The 10,020-nt window shown below is 40.3% G+C and overlaps 1 protein-coding gene across 2 annotated transcripts in view; it reads left to right on the forward strand.

Moving 5' to 3' along the window:
* The window catches only part of DTL (denticleless E3 ubiquitin protein ligase homolog), a 39,412-nt gene extending 37,596 nt beyond the window's left edge, over positions 1 to 1,816 (forward strand). Inside the window, exons 16-17 of one of the 2 annotated variants that reach the window (XR_014266354.1) lie at positions 29 to 127; positions 1,539 to 1,816. The gene's annotated coding sequence lies outside the window, so the exon portion shown is untranslated. Of the gene's footprint in view, positions 1 to 28 lie in introns of both variants that reach the window. The other variant, XM_082471562.1, reaches the window with a different exon arrangement.
* Positions 1,817 to 10,020: the final 8,204 nt, after the last annotated feature.

Consider the following 10,020-nt stretch of genomic DNA (forward strand, 5'->3'; position numbering starts at 1 on the left):
AAGAAAGCTATCGTTTTTTCCTTTTTAGAGAAAATCCTTTCAACTCCGAAATTTACCTAGCCTGGTTCTACTGCCATGGTGTACCTGCAGCTTCCTCGGAAAGAATGCTGTGTTTAAATTTCATAAAGTAAGTTTGTCACTGTGTAACATTTTGAATGAGTAGTCTTTACGTTTTAAATTATGCATCTTCTGTACAATAATGACATCCCATGTCATAGAGGCAAAAAAACAAGTGTTGTCTCTTGTTACTCTGAAACTTTCTGGGCACAGTGGAAAGTATCTGCGGGCCACAGCAGGAGGCCTGTCTGTGAAGGTCAGCTGCTGAAGAGGACCCTGGGTCTCTGCTGCTTCCAACAAATACAGTTTCATATAAAATATATATAATCTTTTCACTACATTTTTGTGGGTATTTTTAAGTATGTGGTAAAATGTGATGTTTAGACAAGCAAATTTATATTGATTCAGTGTTAAAATACAATCTCAAGTTAAAATCATCTTTATTTTAAAAGCAGTGATAAATATCAGCTCGTTGGAGAAACTTGGAGAACACTAGAAATGTTTGTCTTTTTTCCGCCCATATACATCTCCCATATGAGATCTAAGGTTCTCATATTTTTACCAAACAATCTACTATGTTTCCAGCCCAACATCACGTTCTAGAAGAGGTTATAGTTTTTGCCATTTACTGGAGGAAGATGTTTATAGAATCAGTAGTCACTGAAGCTGCAGTTTGAATTCAGTCTTCAGTTCTCTAGGGGCTGCTACTTTTTTTAAAAAGAAGTCATCAGATTTTAAGAAAAAGTAATGATTTTTTATTGGTATTTTTATAAAAGTAGGTAGTTCTTAACTGAAAATCCAGAACCTAAAGAGTAAATCTTGACTTTAACTTGATTTTTTGGATTCTCTTTATATACGAAAAAGCAGTGATCTTCTAGTAGAGCCCTGAGCCAAACATCATGGAATTTTCTCTAGGTATTTAATATAGAGAGTGTATAGACTGACTCTCAGTTAATAATGTGCAAAATGTCTTGAGTATCCCTTACCCTAAAGTTACGTATCAATCAGCTTGAAATGAACCATTGTTTTATATTTTAGCCCTTTGTAACCTCATAGAAACAAGCTCCGTGTACTTTCTATGTACTGTGTCCTTGGAAGGGAGTCCCCTTCCGATCATGAAACTTGATTCATTTTATCCACATCCCTGAGGACTGTGTAGACTTTATTCATACTTATGTCATCATTTTAAAATCTATTCTTAATGATAACTCTTTAATTCCTTTGATTCTTATAAATGAAGGTGTAACAACAAGAACCGCATGGGTCAGTTAAGCATGGGTTCTCCTGGTTTTATCCAAGGAGAAAGGTAAATAAAGGAAAGCCACAGAAATGCTATTTTCGAAACAAAGTATGCCGTAGCATTAACTGAATATTTAAGAACTCTACTTATATTTGACGTTTGATTTTTGTGTGTTTGTGGGAAGGTGTTATTTATGACCAATACCTGAAAATAATGCAGTCTGTCTTTCTTGATTTGAAAGCCAGTGGGGAAAAGGATCCAAGAAAAAGAGAACTAAAGTAGGTGGTTTTCTTCTTTGTATCCCTGCTCATCTGACAGTTTCTGCTGAGTGAAACTGGGGATAAATGTGGCTGTCAGAAACTGTGCTGAGAGTCTACTGAGTGTAACATTCCCACTTGGAAAACTAGTACTTCAAGTGGGTGCCAAAGGTCAAATGTAATGAGATAATAATTATCCCTGCTTGTGTCAGTGTCAGACTTTGAGCTGCTCCTGAATAATAAAGCCTTTTACCTTATCTGATGTTCTTTTCTGAGCTTTTGCATTAACCTAGAAGCAGTCTGTCTACACAAAAGAACTATAGCAGTAATCAAGAATCCCTTCTACTTGCTCATTGAATAAAATTTGTTTATTCCCAAGGACATGATCTAGTTCAGGATGAAAGAGGTTTTCATAAAATACATCTTGCTTGATCAGACCTTGAGTGTTTAAGGTGGCTTGGATTACCTGATAAAGGAGGGTGGAGTGGTGTAATTCTTTTTCGAAACAAGTATTTCCAGCCCAAGCTTTTCTATTTGAATACACTCCAAGCGCTATTGCTACAAAGCTGTATTAAAGTTTCCTTTTGGCTGTTTCAACACAAGCCCTTAATTTACTTTTGCAAGGGTTGACTAATTAGTCCTTTAAAATGTCTCTTAATCTAGGCTGCATTTTCAGTTGGTGGTAAATCAGAATCATGTGTAGCTTACCCCGTTGGGGTGGCAGAAGGCAGGTTCAGCCCACCATCCCTATCCCCAGCCTTAATAACTTAAAACTTTAAGATTTTTGGGATACCCTGTGCAGGAGGCATTTTTTAAAACCTCAACTGTGCAATATGCATGTCTAGACATTACTTTTTTCTTTTTAAGTGTGTGTGTATGTGTGTGTGTGAGTTGCTTTAACCCTCACCTTGAAATTAGCCAGTGGCAATGATCTTGTATAGGTCACAGCAGTTTAACATATGCTTTCTGAGAGCCTGTTGTAGCCGACACACTGCTGCTCTTAGGTCTGTTCTTCTGCTTTTCCTAGTCCCAAAAGGGACAGGACTTCCTCTCACACTGCTCTTAAAGCAAAGGACAAGCAGTCTCACAGAGAGAATCCGTTCCACAGCTAGGCAGTGTGGGCAACATTTTACAGATGTGCATCAGAAGAGAAGCTGGGTGAGAATGTCGTACCAGAAAACCTGAGTTCTTGTCCTCCTTGTGGCAGTTCAGCACAGGTGGTTTCTGCTTTGTAATTTTATACAGGACTGAATGCTGGCCCCGTTGAGCATCAAACTGCTTCCCACACAGGTCTCCATAGGAGATCCTTTGCCTGCCCTCGGTTCGGATCATGCCACATCTCGGATTAACCGGTTACGCATCAGATGCCTAGGAATTGTGGAAAAACCTGCATTGTGCATGTGCACTTTAGAGATTGTTTGGATGTTATAAGCAAGCCAAGCAACATTTTGTTGGATGTGAAGTGAGTCAAATACTTCATTAGATCCAATGCCAGGAATACAAGCCCAGCTTGTTATAAAGGACCCACTTTGTCATCTAAAGGGGTAGAAAAACCTGTTTTATTTCTGAGCTACGTTTGAGCGCATGCTAAAAAGTGTAAGGGTTGTTAAAGAATTATGTAAAGTCAAGTCAGCCTTTAAAAAAAACATTAGGCAGCTTGTTTGGATCAGTATGCCTACAGCAAGTATGTACAACACAAGTGAGAGGTGTTATAATATTAAAGCATAGGCTTATTCCATCCCCGAAGCTCATCCCTCCCACTTCCCTGCTAAGCCAGGAAAGAGGACTTCAAGGATATATAACCAGGTTCTTAATTTTGAATTTCAAAGGTTTAATATTCCATTTATACCCCATTTCTCTTTAATTTCCTTAACTTGCCACTTGCCCTTTCCCATTTTGACATTCTAAATAATTCAAGCCATTTTGTAGAATATGAATAGCACATTTCAAATGCCTTTGATTGGAAGACATTCAATTCAGCCAACACATCCATCACCTGGAAGATGTTCAATTCAGCCAACATTTATTCACTCCTGCCAAGCCCTGTGTGAAGCACCTGGTCTGCAGAGTTCCTCCCTTTATTTTCAGTAGTCAAAGGAGTCACTTTATCTGTGGCGCTTTAATAGGCCAAAGTCAGCATTTGAGGGAACCGGCAAAGATCAGATTTTCAGGTCCTTTGAATGAAGTTGTGAGCAGCTACGATGTAGTGAGTGCTGGCTAGATGCAGACTCTTCCCTCCAGGAACTTCATTCAACTGCCACTTAAAGCACCTTTAACTTTTCAAAGTAAAATGCTTTCCTCATGCATGTTTCATATTCTTTACAACACTGTAAATAACAGTTAAAAACATGATCTCTAGACTGCGTAGCTTTGAATTCCAGCCCTAGCTGTATGACCTTTGGCAAGTTCCTTAACCTCTCTGTGAATCAGTTTCCATGAGATGTGTGGTTATTACATGTACATTTCTTAGGACAGTGCCTAATAGCACGTAATAGCTTACATATATTGAACAATTACTGTTAGCTATTATTCTCATAAGGTAGGGAGGGCAGGGGTTGTTAACCATATTTGATAAATGGACATAAAGGTTTAAGTAACTTCAGTTCTTCTGACATTCCTGTTCCACTACAGTTGTGATCCTCAGTTATGGTAACTAAATCAGAATCACCTGGGAAGCTTTGCCTGGGCCTCCAGTCTTAGCACTTTTCAAAAGGAGCAAATGGGCCTCTGGGAAAAAAAATCTCTATTTCCCCAGGTGTTTGAGATTCATGACTCTTTCTCACCAGGTGTACATGAAAATTACAGAGGTTATTTCATATGTAGCCTCAGCCACTGTTTAAAGAGGCTGTGGTTTGCAAATCTATATCCTGGACTCTCAAGTAAGCCAAAGACTTTGCTCACACAAAGCCCACCCTCCCGTTTCCTGACTGCTGCCCCCAGCTGTGCTACATTGTTTAAGATGTGTTCACCTTTAGGGAGGAAGCTGCTGCTGGGGGACCTTTAGAGCCAAGGCTTGATCACTTGTTAGGCTATTGTGTTCCCTGGCCAGTGAGTAGGCAAATAAATAAGAGGTAAAGCTCAAAACAGACCATGCTGCTGTATTAGTAGCTCTGATTTTGTAAGAAACTTAGAGTCAAACATTTGATTGAGGAGTACCGTGTAAGTCTCTAGATTCTTTTCCCTCACTTCAGTGAGATTCTTCCCTGGGCTCTTTTTCAATGCCAGTAATACTTAGTGCCTTTATCTCATCAGTGCCAAAATACCAGCCATGAAGGTTTGACATTTTGGTGGACAAACCCAACATTGGGGTTTCAGTTGGCATCTGAGTAACAAACTGTGTTGCCACTGCTGCTGTTCAAGACCATGGTTTCCAATTATGAGAACTTATAGAATGTAGCATTCTCTTATTAGGAGTTGGCACCTTCCTCTCCAAACAGTCCTCCATGCTGGACCCCTTCATCAGTTTGTGCCAGAGTTATCAATTCAGGTGAAGATGTAAAGGGCTGATTTTTTTTTTTTTCTGTTAACAGCCTTACTGTTAAATCCAGAGTCTAAAAGTAATTATACAAGTGGGCCCTTCCCTATTATATTACCAGATAATATATGTTATTGAAATAACAAACTATAAATAAACCATCTGGCCTTGCTATGCTGATACGAAGTTAGCACATACTGTCATACGTCACTTGATAATCATTCAGCACCAGTCTTTTCCTCTTTTTAATTTCTCTTCCACCTTTTCCCCATCACCTACAGTACACTCAAACACAATTTTCCAAGAATTATTTGAAAAGAAGCATAGTAGGATTTATGAAGTGTAACTGTCAAATAATAGCGGTATAGGAACTGAAAAGTTAAAATTAAAATCCAGTAGGCATTGTTGCCCCGGTAATGGGTCAATATTTGGCCCAACAGTTAGTGTCAAGTTGGAAGTGCTACTTCCATAAAAGCCTTATTAGATTTTTCTAGCTTTATGTGGGAGTACGATTCCAAGTCCAAAAATCAATGTCTTCACAAAGAGGTTGACTAGCAGACAAGTCGAAATGAATATTAATAACCTTTGAGTGGGGAAGAGAAATGATAAACATTTCTCAGCTCCCTAGTTAGGTAATGAGGTATTGGCCTTGAAGTGTTGCAGCTATAATTAAGTATCTAGTTTTGGAAAACTACCTCCTAAAACTAAGAAATGTAAGCAACAAAGTCTGGAATTATACATGGAATGCCTGCAGAGCCAGGAAAATTAGAATGTGGTTTTTTGTTGATTAAGAATGGTTTCTATTCCAGCCAACTCTCCTGTACAATAAATTGCACAAAGAGAGGATGCTGTTTAGAGCAGCTCGTTAACTCGAGTTATCCTGTGGTGTCCTCGTGCCTTCCTGTTTACTTTGACAGCATTTCTAATCCCATTCACTTTTTCATGGTATTTTGGCCAGCTGAACAGTAAATGAAGCCAGGGTTGTGAGTTGGATTCCCAAATGGCCTATTCACTTCACTCTGTTCTGTGGCCACAGGCAGCCTGTCACATGCCTCCCCTAGCAAGCCACCCCACAGAGGGGTGGCTAGAGTGCTTAGGCTCAGTATAAACAAACTCATAGTATGGACCCTCACTACACACATCCTGAAGGCATTCTGAATTCCTGTCTTTCCTCAGTTCTCCCTATCTGATGACCAAGTTTATAAACCTCTTTTAATCAAACTTATAGATTCTTTCATGTAATACACACAGTAACCCAATAAGTGACTATAATTGTTATCTACATTTTGACAGATCCACATTTAGACAGAAACTAAAGCATGAAAGTTCAGTAGCTTGCCCAAGGACACATAGCCAACAAGTGGCAGCTTGTAGATTGGTATGACTCAAAAGCCCACAGTACTAATTCCCATACTATAATAACTCACAGAAAGAAGCCTGGCCCTGGCCCTCTATTAATCAAATATATGCTTTTCATTTTGTGCACATTTGAAAGAGAACTCTCAAAATACTCCAAAGACATTTCCTACTTGAGTAATAAAAAAATTACTCTTTGGGAGAGGAAACCATTCTTAACTACAGGAGGAAGGTGATATATAGGTCGAGAAGCTTGGACCAATACTGATAACGTTATAAGAACACAAGAAGACTGACAAACAGGATCAAAAGCTAGTAAAACAGGAACAAAGGCACAGAAGTTAAAATTCTTTAGGAAAGAAAAAGTGGAATAAAGCTTGCCCACGAATATAAGGGAGAGAATGAAGGATGAAGATGAGGATACACATAGCCTGTGACCCAACAATTCTACCCCTGTGCCCTAGGGAAACTCACATGCACTGGGCATGTGTACAGGGATGTTCATAGCAGCATTGTTTATACCGGCCAAAGGCTGGACACAACCCAAGTGTCCATCTACAGTAGAATGGATAAAGTGGGATACTCATAACGGAAGACTGTATGAAAAAGAATGAACTAGCTACACATGACAATGTGAATGAATGTTAGAATGTTGAACAAAAGAAGCAAGAACAAAGGAATGCATACGGTATGATTCCTTTCAAATCAAGTGTTAAAAAACGGGTTGCTGAACTAGTATTTGAGGGATACATATATGGATGGTAAGAGGCAAAACAAAGATGATTATTACATTAAGTCAAGACAGTGGTTCCCTCTGGAGGGTTGTGCTTGGAAAATAATACTTGGGGGGCTTCCTAGGTGATGGCAAGTCTCTGTCTCTTGCTCTTGGTGGTGACATGCTTGTCTGCTCTGATTATACCTTGCATTTATGTTTTATGTACTTTTCTGTATATGTTTTATGATTCACAGTGTTTAAAGGAATGAAGATGAGATCTCTAGAGAAGACAGGCAAGAGGTGGGGATGGAGAAATTCTAGATAGACTGGATAATAACAATTAATAATAACAATTATTCAAAGGGAATGAGTTACTAGGGGAGCCCGTGGGATCGTCTTGATACTTTCTATGGAGAAAGGAAAATCCCCTGTTCCCTCAAAGCAGAAGGATGAACTAAATTGCTTCTACATATACTGTCAGGATTCAGTATACTCATTCAGTTTAAAAGAAAAGAACTGAGCCTTCAGAAAACAGTGCAATGGCTCAAACATGGGGTCGGGGTTTTCATAACGGATTAAGCCAGAAGTTAGCGGGGGGAACTGACAGTGGGAGGGAATCCTGCAGCAGTGCCAGCACTGCAGCCTTTAGCCACCTAAAAACTCCACGCTATATACATTTCTTCCCTTCTCTTTCTTTCCCACTCTTGTATTTTCTTTCTCTTCCCAAGGTGGGTCATCAAATCAAGACAGAAATGGGCCATAGAAATCAGATTCTTATTTTAAAGGTGTAGAAACTGGCCTGGGGACGTTAACCAGCTTGACCAACATCACAAAACTAGATAGTGTCAGAATCCATTCTGGTGTCCCACTTTCTTTGCGTCCCGGCCCTACTCATCTATTAGCTACTCCTCCAAATAATGTACTATCCCGCCTTTGTTCAAGGCGTCTCCTCTGCCTGGAATAGTTCTTAACCCCTTATGTCTGCCTTTAAAGTCCTCGTTCTTTAAGATCTAGTTCAAACACCCCTCTCTTCCTATAGGAAGTATTCACAGATTTTCCTAATTAAACCTTCCTTCCATTCAACCCCATAGTGCCTTGTTTAAACACTAAATAGTGCTTATCACATTTGTCTTAGAATTATTGGGTTGGCCAAAAAGTTCGTTTGGGTTTTTCCATTAGATGTTACAGAAACACCCGAACGAACTTCTTTGGCCAACCCAATATTTCTCTATTTCCACCAGTAGATTATCCCCTCCTAGATGTCAAACTGGTCTTACTCGTTTCTGCATACCCAGTGGTATGCTAGAGCTGGCTCATACCCATGAAAGCCAATTATTAGATATTCAAGAATTTTGTGAGCTGGTTGTTAAAATGTTGGTAGCCTGAAATCAGTCTAGTGAGAGTATTTATACCGTGGAATAGACAAAAGCTACAAATCATGGCCTTTTTTTTCCCGAGAGAGCCAGCTTATCAGCACATCCGGACCCATTTCCCACCATCACCATCAACCCCTGTGCTTGCTATAGTGCCCAGTAGAGCAGTTGCAAAAAGCATGAGGAAGGGAACCAGTGAAAGTGCAGACCGAAATGTAAAGAGAATTCAAAAAGCGTCTGCTCAGTAGCCCAGGGAAGAGAATTCTTTGAGAACTGGGTAGCTAACTGCTGCTCAGAAGTTTATGATAAGGCCAGCACATCTTTGTTCTTCTCCGGAGCTATTTCAGTAGCATGATAGGGATGAAAGATGGCTGGGAATGAAAAAATAGGGGTGGTTAGGAAATAGGCAGTAAGGGTAGATTCCTTTCAAGAAAAGAGAAAGCAGTCTTTCTCCTATTAAACAGCTATTTGCTAAACACCTACTATGTGTCAGGCATTGCACTAAACAAAGATGACAGGACCTGTCCTCAAGCTGCTTGCAGACTCCTCGGGCAGACAACAGGAGAACAAAACACAACGTGATATAAGGTCTCTGATCAAGGCATGATGTGCAGACTGTGGGACACATCCAGCTGAGCCTGGGCATCCAAGGAAGGTTTTATACAGAAGTTGACTCTGAGCTGAGCCCTAGAGAAGAAAAAAAATTTCCAAATGGTAAGTGAAGGAAGGGCATTCCTCATAAAGGAAGTAGCACAATAGCACGAACAATGGTTTGAGGGTATGAGAAAGAGTGCCCGTTGGAGGAACTGTAAGTATCGATGATTCCAGTTTCTCCCTAGGGCGGGAGCACATAAAGAACAGCAGGAGATGTGGCAGTGGAGGTAAGCAGGGGTCGGGGCATAATAGCCCCACTGTGCCACTATACGGAGTTTGGACTTTATCAGGAAGGCACTAGACAGCCACTGAATGACTAGGCAGGAGACAAACACGATCTGGTTTTTAATTTAGAAAGATGATTCTGGTAGCAGTGTGGGAAGTAGATTGGTAAGGAGCCAGGCTTCAGGCAGTCGACCCCATTAGGAGGTGATTGCAGTAATCCCAGCTCGAAAGGCAATGGACCTGAAGGAAGCAATGGCAGTGCAGACTAGAGGATAGTGTCAATTTGAGAGATGCTCCTGAAATGGCAAACTAGTGTTTTTTTTAGGTGAGTAAGCGAGAGAAGAATCAAGTCAATCCAAGGATCTGACACTGGCAACTGGGTAGATGGTGGTATCATCTGGGGGGAAAGGGATACGGTAGAAATGACAGGATTACGGGAGGAAATTATTTTCCCTGGAAACCCCTGATGGGAGAGTGGAGATGCCCTATAGGTAGTTATATGTATAGAACTGGAGCTCCGGAGAGCAGTCTGAGGTGGAAAGAATTTTAGGAGTATTAGGTGTGAAAAGAATAGTTAAAGTGGAGCTTAAAGAGGAGATGGGCCAGGGAGAATGTGTAGCGCAGTGGTTCTCAAACTTGAGTGGACACTCCACCAGTTTTTAATTCAG

Source organism: Balaenoptera physalus (assembly GCF_965194825.1).
Source record: "Balaenoptera physalus genome assembly, chromosome: 1".
NCBI classification, from domain to species: domain Eukaryota; kingdom Metazoa; phylum Chordata; class Mammalia; order Artiodactyla; family Balaenopteridae; genus Balaenoptera; species Balaenoptera physalus.